Source organism: Mauremys reevesii, linkage group 3 (assembly GCF_016161935.1).
Source record: "Mauremys reevesii isolate NIE-2019 linkage group 3, ASM1616193v1, whole genome shotgun sequence".
Taxonomy (NCBI): domain Eukaryota; kingdom Metazoa; phylum Chordata; order Testudines; family Geoemydidae; genus Mauremys; species Mauremys reevesii.
The window spans coordinates 140,349,842-140,373,571 of record NC_052625.1 but is presented as its reverse complement, the minus strand read 5'-3'; the positions used below and the strand labels follow the sequence as shown (position 1 = coordinate 140,373,571).

At 43.2% G+C, this 23,730-nt stretch overlaps 1 long non-coding RNA gene across 1 annotated transcript in view; it reads left to right on the top strand.

Moving 5' to 3' along the window:
• The first annotated feature begins 2,980 nt into the window (after window positions 1-2,980).
• The window catches only part of LOC120402292, a 77,508-nt gene continuing 56,758 nt past the window's right edge, over window positions 2,981-23,730 (top strand). The window contains exons 1-2 of the long non-coding RNA XR_005597114.1: window positions 2,981-3,114; window positions 3,760-3,894. This is a non-coding gene — a long non-coding RNA (uncharacterized LOC120402292). The remainder of the gene's footprint in view (window positions 3,115-3,759; window positions 3,895-23,730) is intronic.

Below are 23,730 nucleotides of genomic sequence, written 5' to 3'. Positions count from 1 at the left end.
GAGACAGAAGGTGACATGGGAGTGTGCTGAGGACATTATTGTGACGCTATGGTGTTGCTAGAAAAGCTCAGTAGAGCATCGCCACATACTTCTGTTGTGAGATACCTCAGTGGGTTTTGATCCTCTGCAGCCAACTTTAATGCACTTACTGAAAGCAGATAATTGAGGGAGGACCCTCAAGGTTAACACCTTTGGCTGGGGTTTTGTGATGAGGAGAGTTTTAATGCCCATTAAGGACATCATTGAGCAATGTTTTTGTTATATGTTAACTGCTCTGTTTTGGGCTGTTTTATGGGGAGCGCTTAAGCATTGTTAAAGTAATTAAAAAAAAGAATTCTGTGAGGTTTAGGGAGGAGACTTCACACATTCCATTCTCACAATGTTTTCTGAGACCACGGATCACAGCATTTACCAGGTACTATGCATGGCTACTCCCATGACTTCTGGTGGTGACTGTTTTGGGAATCAGAGGTTAAAAAAAGCATGACTAATTTTCACATATCTTCAATGTTAATTGGGGGGAGGGATAGCTCAGGGATAGCCTCATAACCCCAGGGTTGTGAGGTCAATCTTTAAGGGGGCCGTTTAGGGAACTGAGATAAAGATGTATCTGGAGATTGATCCTGCTTGAGCAGGGGGCCAACCCTTAATTTTGAGAGGTTTGGTCCTAATATCAGACATCATTAATATATTTAGATGACTCTGCTTAACTACTCAGGAAACCATATAAAGGAGAGGGTGGAAGATATGGGAATTGGTATTGGGAATCCGTCAGTTTCTACAAAACACAAACATGATATATTTCAGAGTAGCAGCCGTGTTAGTCTGTATCCGCAAGAAGAGCAGGAGTACTTGAGGCACCTTAGAGACTAACAAATTTATTTCAGCATAAGCTTTCGTGAGCTACAGCTCACTTCTTCGGATGCATAGAATAGAACACACAGACAGGAGATATTTAGACATACAGAGAACATGAAAAGGTGGAAGTATGCATACCAACAGGGAGAGTCTAATCAATTGAGATGAGCTACCATCAGCAGGAGGAAAAAAACTTTTGAAGTGATCATTGAGATGACCCATAGAAGGTGTGAGGAGAACTTAACATAGGGAAATAGATTCAATTAGTATAATGACCCAACCATTCCCAGTCTCTGTTTAAACCTAAGTTAATTGTATCTAATTTGCATATTAATTCGAGTTCAGCAGTCTCTCTTTGAAGTCTGTTTTTGAAGTTTTTTTGTTGCAAAATTGCCACCTTCAAGTCTGTCACTGAGTGGTTAGAGAGGCTGAAGTGTTCTCCCACCGCTTTTTGAATGTTATGATTCCTGATGTCAGATTTGTGTCCATTTATTCTTTTGCGTAGAGACTGTCTGGTTTGGCCAATGTACATGGCAGAGGGGCATTGCTGGCACATGATGGCATATATCACGTTGGTAGATGTGCAGATGAACTAGCCTCTGATGGCGTGGCTGATGTGATTAGGTCCTATGATGGTGTCACTTGAATAGATATGTGGACAGAGCTGGCATCGGGCTTTGTTGCAAGGATAGGTTCCTGGATTAGTGTTTATGTTGTATGGTGTGCGGTTGCTGGTGAGTATTTGCTTCAGGTTGGGAGGCTGTCTGTAAGCGAGGACTGGCCTGTCTCCCAAGATCTGTGACAGTGAGGGATCATCTTTAAGGATAGGTTGTAGATCTTTGATGATGCGCTGGAGAAGTTTTAGTTGGGGGCTGTAGGTGATGGCTAGTGGTGTTCTGTTATTTTCTTTGTTGGGCCTGTCCTGTAGTAGGTGGCTTCTGGGTACTCTTCTGGCTCTGTCAATCTGTTTTTTCACTTCAGCAGGTGGGTATTGTGGTTTTAAGAATGCTTGATAGAGAGCTTGTAGGTGTTTATCTCTGTCTGAGGGATTGGAGCAAATACGGTTGTATCTTAGAGCTTGGCTGTAGACAATGGATCGTGTGGTGTGTCCTGGATGGAAGCTGGAAGCATGTAGGTAAGTATAGTGGCCAGTGGGTTTCCGGTATAGGGTGGTGTTTATGTGACCATCGCTTATTAGCACAGTAGTGTCTAGGAAATGGACTGCTTGTGTGGATTGGTCTAGGCTGAGGTTGATGGTGGGATGGAAATTGTTAAAATCACAGTGGAAATCCTAGAGGGCTTCTTTTCCAGATGATGGGTCCAGATGATGAAGATGTCATCAGTGTAGCACAAGTAGATTAGGGGTGTTAGGGAACAAGAGCTAAGGAAGCATTGTTCTAAGTCAGCCATGAAAATGTTGGCATACTGTGGGGCCATGCGGGTACCCATAGCAGTGCTGCTGACTTCAAGGTATATATTGTCCCTAAATGTAATAGTTGTGGGTGAGGACAAAGTCACAAAGTTCAGCCACCAGGTTAGCCATGATATTATCAGGGATACTATGCCTGATGGCTTGTAGTCCATCTTTGTGTGGAATGTTGGTGTAGAGGGCTTCCACATCCATAGTGGCCAGGATGGTGTTTTCTGGAAGATCACCGATGGATTTTAGTTTCCTCAAGAAGTCAGTGGTGTCTCGAAGATAGCTGTGAGTGCTGGTAGCATAGGGCCTGAGGAGAAAGTCCACATAGCCAGATAATCCTGCTGTTAAGGTGCCAATGCTTGAGATGATGGGGCGTCCAGGATTTCCAGGTTTATGGATCTTGGGTAGCAAATAGAATACACCTAGTCGGGGTTCTAGGCATGTGTCTGTACAGATCTGTCCCTGGGCTTTCTCAGGGAGTTTCTTAAGCAGATGGTGTAGTTTCTTTTGGTAACCCTCAATGGGGTCAGAGGGTAATGGCTTGTAGAATGTGAAGTTAGAGAGCTGCCTAGCAGCCTCTTTTTCATATTCCAACTTATTCATGATGACGACAGCACCTCCTTTGTCAGTCTTTTTGATTATGATGTCAGAGTTGTTCTTGAGGCTGTTGATGGCATTGTGTTCAGTATGGCTTAGGTTATGGGGCAAGTGATGCTGCTTTTCCACAATTTCAGCCCGAAGCAATCTATGTAGAAGTCCAGTCTGTTGTTTCGACCCTCAGGAGGAATCCATGCAGAATCCTTTTTATTGTAGCGTTGGTAGGGAGGAATCTGTGGGTTAGTATGTAGTTCAGAAGTGTGTTGGAAGTATTCTTTGAGTCAGAGACGGCGAAAGTAGGATTCTAGGTCACCGCAGAACTGTATCATGTTCGTGGGTCTGGAAGGACAAAAGGAGAGGCCCCAAGATAGGAAAGATTCTTCTGCTGGGCTAAGAGAATAGCTGGAAAGATTAACAATATTGTTGGGTGGGTTAAGGGAGCTACTGTTGTGGCTCCTTGTGGCATGTAGCAGTTTGGACAGTTTAGTGTCCTTTTTCTTTTGTAGAGAAGCAAAGTTTGTGTTGTAAATGGCTTGTTTAGTTTTTGTAAACATGATATAGACATTAGAGAGTGTAATGCCAACTTCATAGCTCTAAGAATGCGCTCTAGATCAGAAACTCACTGTGGTGCTGGGTTTCCAAGGTAGAGGAGCTGCTTCATGACCTTGAAGGAGCCATTACTATTTTTGTTTAAGTCATTACACTTTCAAACATTCAAACAGCTCAGAATTAGTTGACTGCACAAACCAATCACTTGGACTGCTAAGGAGCATGACTCATCCTCTCCTGGAGACAGCTTTTCTGTAATTGAACTCTAGTTTGCATGGTTTGCCTACCTTCCCTGGTAAATATATTTTTTTCTTTCATGGATTTTCTCTTGTCAGTGTACATCACAAATGCGGCAGGGAGAAGAGACAACAGCTGCACTGCATATCTGAAATTCTCTGGCAACACATCACGTTTGAAATTCTCTCCCTAAGAACCTGTCAGATGACCTCTGTTTCCCAATTCTCACACAGGTAGCGTGTGCCCTCCTTTCAGTGAATACATTGTATGGGGAAGTTTTCACTCAAACTGAAATTCTGATATATATATAACAAAGTTGGGTTTTTTTCGCATTAAATTCCATGTGCTGTCATGATAAAAATAGCTAATTAGTGGCAAACTCATTCTCAATAGCTGTAATAAATGGAAACAGCATTGTTGTTACATGGAGTGAAAGGACTGAGTCTTATGCTCATTTAAAAAGTCCATTGATGGTTGAGAACATTGAAAAGCATTGTCCTGCATGGAGGTATTTTGTAGAAAATCAAGGCAATCTGCATAACAAAACATTGGCTCTTTGCAGTAAAGCATACAGAAATGTATGCGGGGATTTGCATCATATCAATTTGTGGCTGTATTATTCACAACACATCATTACTGATGATTGCTCTGATGAATGTTGTCACAAGATTACTGCAAATCATCTAGTTTTATAGCAAAACCGTTTGTAAGTCCTCTGCAATAGAAAGACAATAGAAGGAAGTAGCTTAAGAGTTGATATTTGGCCTTTGTCTTCGGCATCCTCCTCTTATTCATGTTGATGTTAGAGTATATGGAACTCAAATTGAAAATCTCGTCAATGCTACTTGGAAATTATGCCCATTTCATTAGTTTTGCTTATTTTCTTGTGTTTATAATATAAATGCTTAGCTGGGCCTTATTTCATACTTTACGTTGAACTTTCTTCAGACATAATCCAATGAAAATCCAGTTCACTTTCAACTGGTTATGTAGATGGAAGAGGACTGTTCTTCCACTCTCCTATTTCTTCACACTCCTTGATGTCCCCAGGCTTTCTAGATACAAGCCATCAATTACAATCAGCCTTTTGGTAACATTTGTGAGTTATCACCCAGAACTGGGTGATGTTTAGATATGTTTGAATCCCTGTTCTGGTCTCCGACCAGGGTCAGAAGTTTGTTTTCCTTTACTTTGATCATAGTATATCCTCCAGAAACAATTGCCTGTGGTCATCTTAACAATGCATATTAGAAAATTAAGAGAAAAAAAATCAAACTATGGTCCTGATACTGCAAACATTTATGAACATTAATAATCCAAGTGAGTTCAATGGGACCATTAGCAAGCGTAAACTGAAACGTGCATAAGTGTTTGAAGGATCAGGACCCAAAAGGATACAAAATATACCTAGGACTTGAGCTGGATGGGAAATAGTCCAGTTTGAGAATTCAAAAATTTTACCTGTCCCTAATTATGACAAAAAGTCAAAATCTTGAGTATTTTCATAAACTGACAACCTGAAAAAAAATAGTTCATATCAGTCAAAATATTTCATTTTGATAACTTCACAATGTTTTTTTTTTAATCATGGCAAGTTAAAAGGGAAGCTAAAAGATTTTGCAGATGCAGAGGCAATTTTAATAGCTCATGCTTAACCAAAAGAGTGTGAGAATGAGAAAAATCAAGGAGATGCTAAATATTTTGGAATGCAGATACATCATAAGAGTTCAGAAGTAATAGAAGGTAGCTGCCTTTATGTGAAGGGAAGTTTTCAAAGCAGTTGATAGATATTTGAAAAAAAATATGGATAGGATAGAAAATTAAAGCTTGAAATTAAAAGGGAGTAAACTGACAACAGAAATTTGCTATGGACTGTGATCAGAAGGAGCAGCATGGGAAGATGATAACAGAAATCAAAAAGGGAAACTGTCTAGCCTCCACTCTGAGGCACAGATATGTGTTTGGAATGAATGGTAAATACATGCTACTTGCAATGCCACTTTGTGTGTTCACATTCCTGCTGATATTCTTGAATTGTCTTATTATTGCTTTAAAATATGGTTTAATACCACACGACCACCTATTGATGGGGACAGGGTGATAAATGCATATTAATTATTATGATTGTTGTTGTATTGCCATAGCTCCTAATCAGGACCCTCGTGGATGGAGATCCTGCCAGGGACTTAGGAGTGCTGTGTTCTATTCCTAGGTCTGCTACTGATCTGCTGGGTGACTTTGGGCAAGTCACTTACTTGTCCACCTCAATTTCCTCATCTGTACAATGGGGTTAATAATAATGACTTCCTTTGTAAAGTGCTTTGAGATCTATGAATGAAAAGGGCTATACAAGAGCTAGGTATTTATTATTATCGTGCTAGGCACTTGTGAAAAGGGTGACTCACCACTAGCACCGCCTTGTGGATGGGCTGGCATAGCAGCTTTCTTGCCATTACGTACTTCCTGACAACAGCTGCTTTTCCTTTGCAGTGATCTTTCTCTTCCTAAGACTTGGCCCTCTAGCCAGTTGCTTTAAACTCTACCCTTCCAGTGTAGTCCATGAATAAAAAGCAAGGGAAATTAATGCCAAAAAAACCCTGAGTTAATAGGAAACAGAGGGGAATGAGTCTCTCTCAAACTGCATCAGAATCTGGTCCTCCCTTCCCAGAGGAAGGGGCCAACAGGCAGCAATCTTCTGGGAAAGTCATACCTTCAGTTAGCCCTTTCCTCAGGAGCTAAGGCTGAAAGTCAGTTATCCTCCTTGGTCTGCCAATAAGCAAGTTGCCCTGCTCCCTTTTTAAGCTCCTCCTCCAACCTGTGCATGCCTTGCAGGAGTGGCAGGGCAGAGCCACCTGAAGTCAGAGCAGCTCCTTAATCCCTTGTCCAGTGTAGGGTTTGTATACCCCATTATAGCACTGACCTAAAGAGCTTACAATCTAAGAGAAACACATACTTCTGATTTCCCTCGAATGTTTGACTTGGAGATTACAAATTGATAACAAAGCCAGCAGTAGCAGCAATGGCAGCGACAGCAAGTTCTTATGGCTGTAATGTAGTTGTGCAGAATGGACTTCTATCCTGATTCTTGTTCTTCATTCAGCAAGCGTCAGTTGGGAGAATTTAGGCTTCTTATATCCCCCGAAATTACATTTTCCAACCTTATTTGTGGTCATCCTTGTGCTCTATTTCCCTCAACCACAGTTCTATAAACCTTCTTTAAGGGTGCACCTTCTTTTGCACATTGGACATAACCCCATCATTGCAGTTGTCTTTTCTCAGCTGGTGCAAGACTGCAACTTGCTGGCATCATCTAAGTGTCTCCTAATTTGTGACAAAATCAAAGCAACGAATGTTAAGAATATGCCATAACTTTTGACACTCAAAACTATTTAGTGTACTCTACACAGCTGTTTTTAATGGCCCATGAAGATGCTGAAATGGCACTTATGCAAGACCAATCCAAAATGTGACTTCTTCGGTTCTAGACCCTCCTGATGTCAACTGACACCTAGATAGATAAAACTATCCACTCAATCAGTGTCATTGATGCGGCATCGGCAGGTCATTCATTTCTGTTTTTTAGGAAGTGTACATAGCTTTGATTTTATCACCATTGATCTTAAGGCTCATGGATTCTGCATTTTTTTGCAGCTTTCCCAGACTTAGCTGTAATTGATCAGTAGTCTCTCCAAGTAAGGGAATGTCATCCACATACTTGAGATCCTCTCAAGATGAAACTTTAAATTTCACACCTCCTGCTTTGGCCAGATATTCTATTAGAACATTAAATAAGTAGGTGAGAAAATGCATCCCTGGCATACTCCTGATTGGACTGAAAACCAGTCTGTAATACAACCGTTGACCTTCACATAGCGAAATGTACCCTTGTACAGTTCCTTCACAAGGAACACACAAGTCCTCAGGTACCCCATACTGCCATGGCAGTATCCACGGCGCTGATTGATGCCTACACCAAAAGCAGGTGGAAAGTCTATAAACAGGATGTTAACTTCCTTTTGTTGCTCTAGTCACTTTTCAATAACATTCCACAGAGCATATATAGCATGGATTGTAGATCAAACTGCCCGGAAACCACAGTGGTTGGCTCTCTTTTTTGAGTTAAAACAGTATTTCAATTGGTTTAGTAGTATGATCATATAACAAAGCCAAGTAGATTATAAAAGTGTGTGCCAAATCTAGAGGTTATATGTAAAGTGGAAGTGTAATTTACACAACTAGCCAAAATCAGCGGAGTGTTTAAGGCCAGACGTTTGAAAAATAGCAGCCTTTTGCTGTTGTTAATAAAAATAAAATGTTAGGATCCTACTTCCATATTTAGACACTCAAGTGCGGGTATTTCAAAAGTGCCAAGGTGATCTAGGAGCAGTTTGACTTTAATGGAACATATGTGACTATATCACACAGGCACTTTTTTAAAAAACGCATTCTTGAGTGCCTAAAAATGGATGTAGGATCCTAACATTTTGTTTTTATTAACAACAGCAAAAGGTCCAATTGCATTACCTTTACTCACATTGAATAGACACTCTGTACATACAGTCCCACTGATTTCAATAGAGTTACTCAGGTAGCAAGGTACTACTCACTGACACAACTGGATCTTAATTTAGCACAGTTCATTCATTGACCTCACAATGCTTTATTAAGAAAGTTAAAAAAAATCATTATACCCATTTTACAGATAGGGAAGCTGAAGCCTTCAGTCAGATCCCTCAACCCACAGACTCTGAAATGGGGATCAATGCTAACCCTTCTAAATATAATGATACTATTAGTAGGAAACTATTAGAATAAAATGAAAAAAAAGGTAACAGCAATTTTTTAAAATTTTTACACTTGGGAAGAATATGTGAAGGAAGGGAAATATAGGGGAAAAAGCAAAGGTGCAGTTAAAAAAAAAGCTAACAGATAAATGAGGAAATCTTTCCCTCCTAATAAGGATTTGTTAATGATTCTTTGTTCCTCAGATTTCCTTTTACTCTCACCTTCCAGTCTGCTGGACTGATTGCCTGGTGTCTGCTAGCGCAACATATGGTGACTAGCTGACCCTGGACATTCAATCAGGCAGAGTCTAGGCAGAGAACCAATCATCACTGCACACAGAAATGTTTCTGAAAATGATCATTTGATGTGACCAATTTTCTGCTGGGTTCCATTTGCTGCTGTCAACAAGCAACTTAGCAGAATGTCCAAGAGTATATTCATCTCTGGGATGTATGGCTGGCCTTTTGCTGAAAGTCTGCAGAACACTATGTCCAAGGGCAAAGAAGGGTGTCATGCCTACTAAAGGACAAAATAGATACACTCTGTGTCACTGTAAATACCACATTTCCCTTAGCTTTTACTCACTCTGTGCAGCTATAACACATTATGGTGACTATATAGTATACAGTCATATTTATCATAAATAATAATGATGCTCAGTGATGAGTGTACATGCTGTGCTCAAACAGCAGAGTCTGTTCCTTCCTGTTTGTTCAGCCAACTCAATGGGCTGGTAGCAAGATGGGTGAGGGCCCAGCCTGGACGCCACCACATCCCTCTGAGCCCTTTTTGGCTGGCTTGAGCCCCTTTCATCACTGTCACAAAGCAGTCCCTTAACACCTCTGAGGACAAAGACTAGGATTTGACTTGCCCGTGCACAGAGAGCATACATAATGAGAGGGTTACAGGTAGGCTTCCTGTGCCCTCTCCTTCTGCCCATGCTAGGGCGAGGCAAAATTTGGCCTACACCTGTGTCATTCTATAACGATTCCATTGAAGATAACACTTTTTAATCAGGATTTCTGCTTCTCTCTCTCTCCCTCTCTCATGTAGTGCGTGCTAAATAAATATATTTAGAAATGAATGCAGTTACTGGCTCACTGGTAACTCAGGCTGGGATTTTCAATGGAGCATAAAGAACTTAAGTGCCTATCACCTATTGAATTTCATTGGGGGTTGGATGCTTGACTTCTTTGAGGCTCCTTTGAAAATCCCAGCCTCAGCCACTGTTTAACTACATGGGTATTCACTGGCTTGCAGGACACACACTGATCTCTTTTAGTATGTGTTTTCAATTAACCATGAATAGCAACATTTCCTTTTAATACAGTTCTTCCATAGTCAAAATGTGGGACCAAACGTATGGAGGATTTAAAAGCCGCTCTGAATGTTTTCATGTGTTTCCCTTTTGACAGGAAAAGTGTTTCCTAGGTATGTACACATAGAGCAGGTCAGGGTCACCTGTATTCTGGCTCAATATTCAACTAATGAATGCCGTTCAAATATTCTGTAGATTTACAATGGCAGAGGAAGGTCTGTGTATCTTGGAACTGATCATATCAATCCCTGTACATTCAACCTTTAATTTGATCTAAACAAGAGTTCCTTCCTATTCTTCCAACAATAGCTACTGGCTGGTACAGTGACAGCACAGCAGCAGTCTCTGTTATCGTTTCTTTTGGTGCCTTGCAATAGTGGGGTTAGATCCTGCTCCCATTCAAGTCAAAGGAAGATTTGCCATTGGTTCAAGATTAGAGGTCTGATCCAAAGCCCACTGAATTCAAAGGAAGGACTCTTATTGACTTCAGTGCGCTTTGGCTCAGGCCCTAAGCCCTGGTTTACTATACATTGCTTAGAAGTAAAGGTGATTTTATATTTGCAGTGCTGATAATATCACTGTGGACTTTGTCAGATGTTTTATGTTCACTTCAGTGATCTTCTAAGAAGCCTGCGACCCATTTTCAGTTAGAAATATTAAGACTGATCCAGTTTAAAATGTTTTATCCATTATTTGCTCATGAAAAATCTTTTCCCTGGTAGAACTCTTTCCCCCCAGCAAGGTATAATACTTCTTAATTAGGTCATACAGATGTATGACTGCAATTCCCAGTTTTGAAAAAATTCATGCCTTTCCTCTGGCCTGACACTTTTAGATTTGTTTCTGCTTTGCATAATCTTAATTATATTATTTTTGTTTACAAAGATATGCAAGAAAAATGACAGTCATTTAGAATTACTTTTCTCAATTAAATCAAAGAGATCAGATAAGATTAAGGAAAATGCTGGCAAACGGCTGGTCAAAAAGAATGAGCTTGTCCATGTTAAATAAGCTTCAAGTGAAAAAATGCTAAATGATCTCTGTTATGTTATTTATTGAATGAAATCCCATATCATATTTGAGCAAGCAAATAACAGGAAGATCCAGATTTCACATAAAATAAACATGAAGAGATGATATTTTGTGTGAGTATATAAATAAATAATAATGTCTTAGAGTTTCTACATAGGAAATAAATCAGCAGTTAAAGGTTGGACTTGATTCTGCTCTCACACCACTTTTACATAAGTGGATCTCAATTTACTTCAATGAAATTATTTCCAATTTACCCTGGCTGATCCAATGGGTTTTGGATTGCAGCCTTATGGCTCAATTATGACTCAAAAAGTCAGTTCCATGTATGCGTGATGAGTATGGAGAAGGCAGAAGAAGTAGACAGTGTGAATGGCCTAGACTGGGCAGAAGGGGCACAGTTACTCTAGAGCAGGGGTTCTCAAACTGGGGGTCGGGACCCCTCAGGGGGTCACGAGGTATTACATGGCAGGGGTCGAGAGCTGTCAGCCTCCACTCCAAACCCCGCTTTGCCTCCAGAATGTATAATGATGTTAAATACAGGGCCGGCTCTACAGTTTTCGCCGCCCCAAGCAACGCACCGAATTGCCGCCCCGGGCAGCAGGGACAGTCCGTGTGCTGTTAGGGCGGCAAGCACGTTTCCGCGGCGGCGGCAATTCGGTGGCAGCTTCTATGTTTAGCTGAAGCCTCCCCGGACAGCTAAACAGAGAAGCTGCTGCCGAATTGCCCTCACCGCGGAAACGCGCCTGCCGCCTTAACAGCGCACGGTCTTCCCACCCCGCCCGGGGCGGCAATTCGGTGTGCTGCTTGGGGGCAAAACAACAGGGACTGCCGCCCCTTGCAGAATGCTGCCCCAAGCACCAGCTTGGAATGCTGGTGCCTGGAGCCAGCCCTGGTTAAATATATAAACAAGTGTTTTTAATTTATAAGGGGGGGTCACACTTAGAGGCTTGTAATGTGAAAGAGGTCACCAGTACAATAGTTTGAGACCCACTGCTCTAGGGGATATGGGGAAGAAGCACACTTGCTATGTGTCTTTGCTGCACCTTTGATCTTCTGCTTCCCCTAAGGCATCCTTCTAGGTGCAAGCTGGTGCTGGGGGATGGTTTTGGGTGCAGGAACATGGCCACGTCACCCTTCAGGGTGTTGAGCATTATCGACAGCACTAACAGTCCCCCTTTGTGCTCCAGCAGTGTATTATATCTGCCTTGAGTGCAGAAGTAATGGACTAAGATCCAATGGGCTCCCATATCCCATTTAAACAGAACCTCTCCTGCTTTGGGACAGACAATTTGGTCCTGAGCAAACTGCACCAGTTCGTGTTTCTAGAGAAAGGAAGTGACTCAGGAACCCACAGCAAACAGCCAGATTTCACCAATTAATGGATAAACAAACAAGTAAAATAAAAAGGCACAGATTATACATCACAAAATGTACTTTGTTTATGTAGTTGACAATTGTAGTTCAGTGTTAATTATTCATGGGGATTCTTCTCAGAATATTGCTGCAGTCAATGTTCTGTTGCATATTTTATAAAAAAAGAAATTAAGCTTTAGAGCCAAATCCTGGAAGCAGCATGTGGGTTGAGTAGCCAGGCTACAGGTTGGGATTCTCTGTTGGAGGAAGAAAGGAAAGGCAGAATCCTCTTCCAGGTGGCAGTAAAGTCACCCTGCAGCTACTCGTGTGGATCCAGGTCTGTAGTAATCCTGTCACCAGTGAGCTCCCCCACATCAGATGAGATGCACAGCTCCATTGTCACTATTTAACCATCTCTTGCCTTGGAAAAGAGCTCTTGCACATACAGGAGATGTGAGTTTCCTGCAAAGAGTCCATGCATCCTGTCCCCATTTTTTACAGTGGAAATGTGGCAATTGGTTTAGGGGTCTCTGTGGCTGGGGACAGGGTCTGACTTTAAGCCATATGAAATGTCACTACTATGGAAGTTTATGATTTTATGAATCTGCTGCAGATGGATGTGGAAGACTTGTTGTGTAATGGAATTGATATTAACCAGTAGCTCACTGAAACATAAAAAACACTTCTAAGTGTAACTGACAGTAGCCAGCTATGCACATTATTTTGGGGACTCAGAACTAAATAGTCATTAAAACCAAGTTTTTGTTTTGTTTTGTTTGTTTTCCAACAGGAGGAGGAAAGAATTTATCTTTACATTTAGGAGTTAGGGAACTCTTCATAGTTAATTTTTTCATTCTCAACAGAATGGTTTATAGGTAAAAATAATTGATTTCACAAACTTCAGCTATGTATGTAATGGAATCTGTATCCTCCATAACTTTTGTTATTACTGATGTTTTTGTTATTGTAAATAATAGTATCTGGGGAAAAGTATCATGTTAGAAAATGTGTTAATTAACCATTTATAACTAACATGATGCTAAAACAGTGCTTATCACCTCCTGTAGACCAGGACAAGTCATGTCTCTGTTTCCAGATCCTTGGTTCCACTCAGGAAATACAAAGCAGAATGAAACTGGCAGCAAAGAATTCCCCTGTTAGGGAACTCCCTCGTGGTTTATAAATGTATTGGCTCTGAACGAACTCTCAGCCTGCAATGCCCTTCCACACCCGACACGGTAGAATTACACTCTGCTGCAGCAATCCAATCACTTAAGCCAGTTGTGCAACCTCAAGCTCCCTGTTAGCAACTTTCATTGCATTAGGATTGGAGCTAGCCCTGACAATTAGGGAGCTGAATATGGCTCCCCATCCCACTCCCCTTCAACTGCATTGCACAAGGTGGAGAGAGTCTGGCCAAGTGGTTCTGACTCTCCACTGCCCGTACAGTCATTGACACCCATGCAAAGCAAGGGCAATAGGCATGTTAAAATACGACTATTCTGAGTTGTATGCAGTGTTGTAGCCACAATGGACCCAGGCTACTAGAGAGAGAGAGGGTGCGTGAGGTGATATCTTTTATTGGAGCAGCTTCCACTGGTGAGAAAGACAAGCATTTGTGCTTATGCAGAGCTGAAGAAGAGCTCTGTGTAAACTCGGAAGCTTTTCTCTCTCACCAACAGAAGTTGATCCTATGAAAGAGATTATCTCACCACTATTGTTTCTCTACTATTCTGAATTGATAAAGTTTGCAATTTACATTCACTTTACAGAGGTGTAACTGACTACACAAGCTGCAAGAAGGCCAGCAAAACCAACTGGAGAAGAGATATGTTTACATGATACCATGTTTGGGTGATAAGATCCTGACTATGCACCCCCTCGTGAGTTGCTTCGTGGGTCTATTGTCACCCACAGTGCCAACTTTCCCATCAGAATGCATTTTAGGACAAGCAATGCCCCCAGCCATCCTCTAATCTCATGTAAAGACTGACTGAGCCAATATCTGAATTTTGTTGGTTAATTCAGGTATTTCCTAATTTACAGGTTACTAAAACAGCAGGACGTATTTCATCACTAAAAAGACAACAAGATTTAAAAAGTGAAATACTTTGTTTAAACTATAAATGATGGGAATTGCTGAAAAGTAGTTATTCTGCCCTCCCTGGTGATAACTTCAGCAATATTCACATAATACAAAAGGACATATACTGCCTACAATCCATATGCAGAGAACTCACATTGATATCAACAGGGTTCTGTAGGCACCAAACAGATTCACATTTAAATGACTAGACTCTGCTGTCCTAATTTCTGATGTGTCTGGTTATTATTAAAATAACATGTACTTTAATCCAAAATATTAAATTTAAAGGCAAATCACCAATGTTAAATACAATCTCTAATTATTGTGGACTTTCCTCATAGAAGTAATTTTGGAAGACTAGAACAGTTTAAGGGTCAAGTCATTCAATCAAATGAGTTTAATAATGTTGCTGTGGTAATGTAATCTCATGCAGGGAGTTAATTCAGTAGGCACATGCAATTCAGAAAAAAATATGTAATTCTTCTGTAAATGTATATTGTCTGTGGACAGCATGGTTGAGTGACCAGTTGCAGGAACTAACTGATGACATGCATGTCTCCAATTAAATTGACGCTTATCTCTTTTTAGTTTTAGGAGTGCCATTTTGCAAAAACAATAAAATGGGGGGAAAAGGGGGGAAGTGAGGAAGAAAGAAAAAGAAAAAGAAAAAAAAAGAAACAATATAAATTGAAATATACAAACTTCTGATAGCACAACCCATACATTAGCATTTTACACTACTTGAAGAAAGTATATCATGTCCTAGAACAACCTTTTTCTTTCTGAGAACCCCCAACATGCTATAAAAACTGTGCCACAATACCTGGTTTTCTGCATATAAAAGCCAGGGCCAGTGTTAAGGGGTAGCAAGCAGGGCAACTGCCTGGGGCCCCATGCCACAAGGGCCCCCACAAAGCTACATTGCTCAGGCTTCAGCCTCAGCTCCAGGTGGTGGGGCTCAGGGACCTGGGCTTAAGATCCATGCAGAGAGGCTTCAGTTTTCTGCCCTAGGCCTCAGCGAGTCTAACAATGGCCATGCTTGCCAGACACCCTGCTCCCGGCCCCCACCAGGAGGCCCCAGACCTCTGGTTGAGAACCACTGTCCTAGAAGCAACTAGACAATGATGAAACTCAACATTTAATCTTTGCTATTCAGCATCAGAATAAATACAGTACCCACAGCAAATTGGTATGACTTGGTGACATGTAGTTTGCAGTGTTGTTGTATCTATGTTGGTCCCAAGATGTGAGAGAGACAAGGTGGGTGAGGTAATATCTTTTATTGGAGCAAATTCTATCGGTGTAGGGGCTTGGCTACACTTGAGAGTTTCGGCGCTGGTGGAGGCTTTCCAGCGCTGCAACTTAGTAACTGTCCACACCTGCAAGGCACATCCAGCGTTGCAACTCCCTGGCTGCAGCCCTGGCTGAACACCTGGTCTGCTTGGGGTGTAGCGAGTGCAGTGCTGGTGATCCAGTGCTGCTCGTCAGGTGTGGACACACACCAGCACTGTTAGTGGCCTCCAGGGTATTAGGAGATATCCCAGAATTCCTGTTCAGCCACTCTGCTCATCAGTTTGCACTCTACTGCTCTGGCCTCAGGTGACCCACCCTTTAAATGCCCCGGGAATTTTAAAAATCCCCTTCCTGTTTGCTCAGCCAGGTGTGGAGTGCAATCAGTTAATCTTTCCAGGTGACCATGCCTCCACGCGGCAAACGAGCCCCAGCATGGAGCAATGGCGAGTTGCTGGACCTCATTAGTGTTTGGGGGGAGGAAGCTGTGCAGTCCCAGCTGCACTCCAGCCGTAGGAATTATGATACCTTTGGGCAGGTATCAAAGTCCATGCTGGATAGGGGCCATGACCGGGACGCGCTGCAATGCAGGGTTAAAGTAAAGGAGCTGCGGAGTGCCTATTACAAAGCCCGCAAGGGAAACCGCCGCTCCGGCGCTGCCCCCACAACCTGCCGTTTTTACAGGGAGATGGACACAATACTTGTGGGTGACCCCACTGCCAATCCGACGACCACGATGGACACTTCTGAGCAGGGTAGAGGACAGGAGCAGGAGGAGGAGGAGCGGGGGGTGGAGGAAACCGAGAGTGAAGCTACTGGGATGGGGGAAGACACCCCAGAGTCCCAGGAGGCATGCAGCCAGGAGCTCTTCTCAAGCCAGGAGGAAGGTAGCCAGTCGCAGCAGCCAGCACTTGGTGAAGGACAAGCAGAGGAGCGGGTTACCGGTAAGCGGCTTTTATTTTCAGGGTGGAAATGTTTTGGGAGAGGAGGCGGGGTTAGGGCTGCATGCATGCCTAGATGTGGAATAGCCCATTGATGTGGTCTATCATGTCGCGGTAATCGGCTGCAGTAATCTCCTCAAAAGTTTCAGCCAGAGCGTGGGCAATGCACCTGTGGTCCTTGTCCCAGTCAGGCTAACGCGTCCGCGCCACTGTGCCGCGAGGGGTGGGGGGACCATTGCTGCACACAGGCAAGCTGCATAGGGGCCAGGGCAGAATCCGCATTGCTGTAGAAGACCTTCCCGCTCTTCCCTGGTGTCCCGCAGCAGCGAGATATCTTCCAGGAGTAACTCCTGTGGAAAATGTTGGGAGACTGTTCAGTGCAGATCCCCCCTGTAGCTGTTTGCTGTCCCCAGCGCACAGAAACCCCTGCACAGCCCTGAAGCAATCAGTCCCCCTTACTCACTATTTCGTGGCTCCTATTGGGTTATGTGTGCTCTGTTTGGGTATGGGAAAAGTATGCTAAAGTGAAGACTGTAAACTCCTTCAGTGTGTGGGAATTACTGTCTGGATGAGATAATGAACAATGCTACCCCTGTTAACTGTTGCCATTTTTGCCTTTCCAAAAGCGACCTTGATTGCTGGACTGCCCGTCTCCACCACTGCACAGAGACTACAAAATCTGAGGAAAAAGCCATGAAAAACCAAGGAAGACATGCTGAAAACAGTTATTGATCACTCTGCTAGAGAGAGTAAAAACCTGCAGGACTGGAGAGAAAGGGAAAGCAGGATCCGCCAGAGAAATGCAGTGGCCAGGAGGAAAAGCACAAAGCAGCTGCTAAGCATCCTGGTGCGCCAAGCGGACTCTATCCAGTCACTCGTAGCCATGCAGGCAGAGCACTACCGTGCTACTCCTTCACCCCCCCATCCCAAAGCTTTTTCCCTTGTGCCCCAATGTCAGCTCAAAACCCCCTTCCCCAGCATCCAGGTTCTTACCACCACCAGCTGCCTCCAACACCTGTATGTTCACCAACCAGCCCTGAGAACTACGACCCTTACCATCTGCACTCAACCCCCATCACCATGCAGTATATGCACCCTGAAGTGCAGCAGTCATCGCACAGCACTCCAGACAGGACATATGCAAACTTATGACTGTACAGTTCACCAAACCACCCCCCTGCCCTTTTAGGTTCCTGAAATGTTCTGTGTCTGACAAGGAAGTTTTTTTCTTTTCAATAAAAGAATTCTTGGCTTTGAAAACAGTCTTTATTATTGCAGATAGTGAAAGATACCTTAGCCCAGTAAAGAAACAGGCACTGCAAATCATTTTAGGGATAATAGAATCCTAACAGTGTAACCACTACACTTCACTTCCATGCAAGGCAGCAAACATTACTGTTGGCTTTCAGCCTCAAATTCTTCCCTCAAGGCATCCCTAATCCTTGTAGCCCTGTGCTGGGCCTCTCTAGTAGCCCTGCTCTCTGGCTGTGCAAATTCAGCCTCCAGGACTTGAACCTCGGTGGTCCATGCCTGACTGAATGTTTCATCCTTCCCTTCACAAATATTATGGAGGGTACAGCATGCAGCTATAACCGTGGGGATGCTGCTTTCCCCCAAGTCTAGCTTCCCATACAGAGATCTCCAGCGAGCTTTTAAACGGCCAAAAGCACACTCCACAGTCATTCGGCACCGGCTCAGCCTGTAGTTGAACCAGTCCTTGCTTCTGTCAAGCTTCCCTGTATAGGGTTTCATGAGCCAAGGCAGTAACGGGTAAGCGGGGTCTCCAAGGATCACAATGGGCATTTCAACGTCCCCTACTGTGATCTTCCTGTCTGGGAAAAAAGTCCCTGCCTGCATCTTCCTGAACAGGCCACTGTTCCGAAAGATGCGTGCATCATGCACCTTTCCAGGCCAGCCTGTGTAAATGTCAATGAAACGCCCACGGTGATCCACAAGCGCCTGGAGAACCATAGAGAAATACCCCTTCTGATTAACATACTCGGATGCTAGGTGGGGGGGGGTGCCAGAATAGGAATATGCGTCCCATCTATCGCCCCTCCACAGTTAGGGAAACCCATTTCTGCAAAGCCATCCACAAAGTCCTGCACGTTTCTCAGAGTCACGGTTCTTCTTAGCAGGATGCGATTAATGGCCCTGGAAACTTGCATCAACATGATTCCAACAGTCGACTTTCCCACTCCAAACTGGTTCCCGACCGACCGGTAGCTGTCTGGAGTTGCCAGCTTCCAGATTGCAATAGCCACCCGCTTTTCCACCGTCAGGACAGCTCTCAAGCTTGTGTCCTTGTGCCGCAGGGTGGGGGCGAGCTCAGCGCACAGTCCCATGAAAGTGGCTTTTCTCATGCGAAAGTTCTGCAGCCACTGCTCGTCATTCCAGACTTCCATGACGATGTGATCCCACCACTCAGTGCTTGTTTCCCGAGCCCAAAAGTGGTGTTCCACGGTGCTGAGCATTTCCGTGCATGCCACAAGCAATGTAGTGTCACACGCAGCAGGCAACTTGATATCATCGTCAGACTCCTCACTGTCACTTTGGAGCTGAAGGAAGAGCTTAACTGCCAAATGTGTTGTGCTGGCGACACTCATCAGCACAGTCCTCAGCAGCTCAGGCTCCATTTCCCACAGAAATCGCGATTCACAGAGAGAGTAAAACACAGCAAGAGACTCACAATAGCGCCAAACGTGGCCGGAAAAACTGTGACTGCTGGGATGTGAAGCGATGAACCACGGGGTGTTGGGACAGGAAGCGGAATGACCCGCACCCTTCCGTCCCCTTCCCAAAACCCACGGCGCCAAAATGGGACGAGGTGCTCTGTGGGATAGCTGCCCACAATGCACCTCTCAATACAGCGCTGCAAATGCTGCAAGTGTGGCTACACTGCAGCGCTGGTAGCTGTCAGTGTGGCCACACCAGCGCTGTCCCTACACAGCTGCACGACCAGTGCTGTAACTCCCAGCACTGCAACTTTCAAGTGTAGCCAAGTGTAGAGATAAATTTTCAAGCTACACAGCTCTTCTTTAGATCTGGAAAAGGGACTCAGAGTGTCACAGAACACAAGGAGAAACAGATTGTTAAACATAAGAAGTTAATCATGTTGCAAAAAACCATTCAGAATGAAGTGGGTGATTAACTGTCCTTTGTCCTTTGACTGAAGAGGTATCAGAGGGTTACAGATGTTTGTAATAAGACATAAAACCATTGTCATGTAGTATTGTCTGGGTCAGGAGCAGAGTTAAGAGTCAGAGCAAGGTCAGCAAACATGCAGCATGGGATCCAATGGTCATATCACCTTAGCCTTTTTTAAACATAAAAAGTTAAATAAAAAACATAAAATAAGAATCACAGGCCTCAGTAAAGGTGGAATCTCACCTCAATTGTTGGCTTGTGCATTTCCAATTATTGAAACCTCACACCACAGCAACACTTTTCCTTGGCAAATTGTTCTGTGATGCCATCCAGCTCCAACCGTGCTGTCTCATCTTTCTCAGTTGCAAGGAGAGCAAGGTTATTCAGCTGTGTCTGTGATAGTGTTGAATGCATGTAGTTTTTGACACATCATAATGTACTCACTGCACGTTCAGCAGTAGCCACTCCAACTGATATGGTGAGGACATTTTATTTCTGGTAAAACATCATCAGGAGAACTTGACACTATGAAACTGAAGAAGCCACGAACTCCAAATGATAAACTAAACACCTCTGTGTACTTTGTAAAATAATATATCTTGAAAGACATAATCTCATAAACCAAGTTTTAAAAAAAATGAGCATTTTCCCATGAGTTTAAGAACTTCCTCCTTTGACTCTTCTGAAGTTATATTTTGAAGTTGCCTGGGAAGGAGGAACCCAAATAGAGTAGCCACCTCTTGAAATCACGCACATAAAACTGAACCTTGAAAGTGACTTATCAGATGGAACTTCAAACCTACTTCAGCAGGAAAACTTCTTTGACCTGCTGCAGTGTTGAGGTGCTCATCCACAGTGCTCTTGGTTTTGCTCCTTTCGGTTTCATCTACAGGGTCTTTGGGTTTTTTGGGTTTAAGATGATCTATGGTATCTTTGGCTTTGTTGGTTTGTAGCTCATCTACAGGTCTTCAGTTGTGCTGGTTTTAAGCAAAGTTTCTCTGGAAATATCATCAACTACTACTAGATGTGCAACTTCAATGGTGCACAAATCGTTTTCCTGATTTAAACCATGAAACACTAACAGATTCATGCCTGTTGAATTGAGATGTAGTTCTTGACTTTCTACTTCAGTCGGCAGGAGCTGATCAGGAAGTTTATAAAATGATCATTTCTGCTGCTTAGGATCTTTGGAGGAAGTTTGTAATAACAAACTCTTTCTTTTCATTTTCTAAAACCAGGTGTGTGTTTGTACTTATGGCTTTCATTTTCAGATATCTTCCAATATAAGAATAACTCAGTTGGAAGAATAGGCCTAAATAAAGTGTATTTTTGTGCTGCTTAATTTATTCATCAGTAGTGGGGTTAATCCTAAAAAAAATGTTGATTTTCTGTGCCAAATCTAGCAGAGATGGGCAGAACTAGAGTGGGGCTGGCTGGGGAAAATGCTTTGGGGCTAGGGAGATGCAGGAGCAGGTAGATACATACCTCTCAGTGTTCCATGGCAAAAGGAGGATATGGAGGCTAGGGAAACAAACTACATTTCTCAACAGCCGCCCCTTTGGCACTGGAACATGCCCAGTGGCTGTGATCCTTGCAGGATGGGGTAAGAAACTTCTACTACTACCAGCCACTGCTGGGCTTGCTCAAATGTTGTGGGATTTTGCCAAGGCAAAATTTCATCAGCCCTGAGGCCCTTGCCATGGTGACTGACTTAGTTATGTGTGAGGGTGGAGCCCCAGAACTGAGCAGGGAGAGGGGGAGAGATGGCAGTGGCAGAGGAATAGTGGGCACATGTGCCAGGCACAGGCTGCTGTCACCATTATTTGAAGCCTGCTGGAACCTCTAGGAAGAGCAATATGGGGGTCCTTACTGTACACATTTGAATGTGCATGGGCAAGTTGCCTCCTCAATGGTGGCTATGCCATGAATTCTGATTAGTGAGACTGCCGATGGCAGAGCCTCCAGTTTGGTCGGAGGTCCCTCTTCCCCTCCCACTGCCCAGGAAAATTCAAATGCAGGGAGCAGGAATCAGCCTGCTGCTTTTGTTAGCAGCTCTAACTCTAGCTCTGGTGACAGCTGCTGCGATGATTCACAGCTCTGGCTCCCACTACAGCAGTTCTGGCTCTGGCAGGAGCCGTAGGGATGGCTCTAGTGGCAGTAGCACTGGTGCAGGGCCCAGGCCAGAGGGAGAAGATGACATGGCATGGAGCTGGCGGAGGGGGAGGACATGACTAGGGGGGTGAGTGGGGGAAGTGAGAGTTTATTTGAATGTGGGATGTATGTGGGGGCTCACAATAAAAACCCTCACCAGGGCCCATTGCTTTGTTCTTCTGCCACTGACAGATAGGAGACGGAGAGGTGTCTAGGACCACATAAGGCCTGGTCAACATCTGCTGACCTTGATGAATGTTCAATCGGCCACTGGTCAGGGTGGCCCAAGGGCATCTTACTATGTAAGCTGCAGAATCTGTAAAGGAGAGTGAAGCCGCTAGCAAGATGTGCCTGCTTATAGAGTTCACACCCCTTTGTTCCAGTCCAGCTACAGAGAGAATGAAAATCTGCCTTAAGTGGTCAACTGGGGATTCCCCAGTATACAGGAGTCCCAGATCGGCATATAACCTGTGTAGCCAGCTCTGCACTAGTCCATCTCACCCATTCTTGAAGCAGTTGCAGGCAGCCAAGCAGAACTTTAGGGTTACCTTTGCCTTCCCCCACTCATATGTGCTGAGTGATATTCTGCATCATGGATTTTGTTTTAAGTGAGAAGTTTGGGTAATTTAGAGTTGTAGTAAATTCTCATTTCTGCTATATGTAGTTTTTATTATTAATAATTCTAGCACCACTACTACAACTTTGTACTTTGATTCTTCCATCGAGAATTTCAGATTGCTTTCATGGCTCCCCAAGAAAGATGAGTAGTATTATGATACAGATAGTTAAATTAAAAGACAGAGAGGTTAAGACCAGAATTTTCAAAGGTATCCACAATTTCTGGGGTGCTTCAAGACAGATGTGTGAAGTTGGGCACTTAAAAACAGAGCCATCCAAAATAGATGAACATTTCTGAAAATGTTGGCCTTAATGACTCAGTTAAGGGCAGATGGTGAGTCATGGACAGAGCTTAGAATGTACGTCAGAAATCTGGACCCACCGCCTTGTGCTCTAACCACATGTAAAATAATGGTATCATATGTAACAAAGTCAAATTCCAAATCAATATGACAGATCTGTAGGTCTTCAAAGGAACTTTTATATTTGATCTGGATTAGGCTTATCTACAAATGTGAAAGCACTAAGGAGCAGAAGATTGACAAAACCCAGAGTTAGAAGTAAAAGCTTCTGATGCTCTTGATCACCTTCTGCATCAGAAACTCCTAATACATATTTGGTTGTGCTACTGCAGCATACTTCCAAGGTGACCACCTGTCAGTTAGCTTCTAAGGAAGCTATGGAAATTCTTTCTGCTATCTAATCTAGGATTTGTTTTTATAAACATCTTTAACTTATCTGAGGACTTTACTGGCTAAATTGTTAATGGGATCAGAAATGTTGGCAATAAGTAAATGGCATGAATTCTCATCTGATAGAAAACTCATGCAGGGATTGAATAATGAGGGTAAAAGCTATCATGGAAACTTGAATCAAATTTATTAGCAGATGTTCAGTGGTGCAGAAGAATTATACATGAATAATAAAATGCAATGCTAGCTGAGAGCTCTCAATTTCCCTCTTTTCCCAGGAAATACATTGTAATGGAGGTCTTTTCCCAGAAGCTTTACCCTGTGTTGAATCATAATTAAGCTATATTGAGAAAATGTTCAAGTGACAATGATTTACAAATAATCAAATTATTTTGGGTTTAGCTTAGGGCTTTACCAACTGGAGTGAGTTCTCTATTATGACCATATGTCTGTTAATAAACTTGATTCACATGCAAAACAATCGTGGGGATTTTTGAGACAACTAAAAAGATGAGGTGGTTCCTGCAACTTGGTCTCACAAATAAATAAGGACAAGCATGATTAAACTAACTAAAACTTGGCTAATTATTAGAGCTGAATGTAACCTCCTCATTAAGTCTGATTATCTGCAAACATAAACCTATCAACCCTTA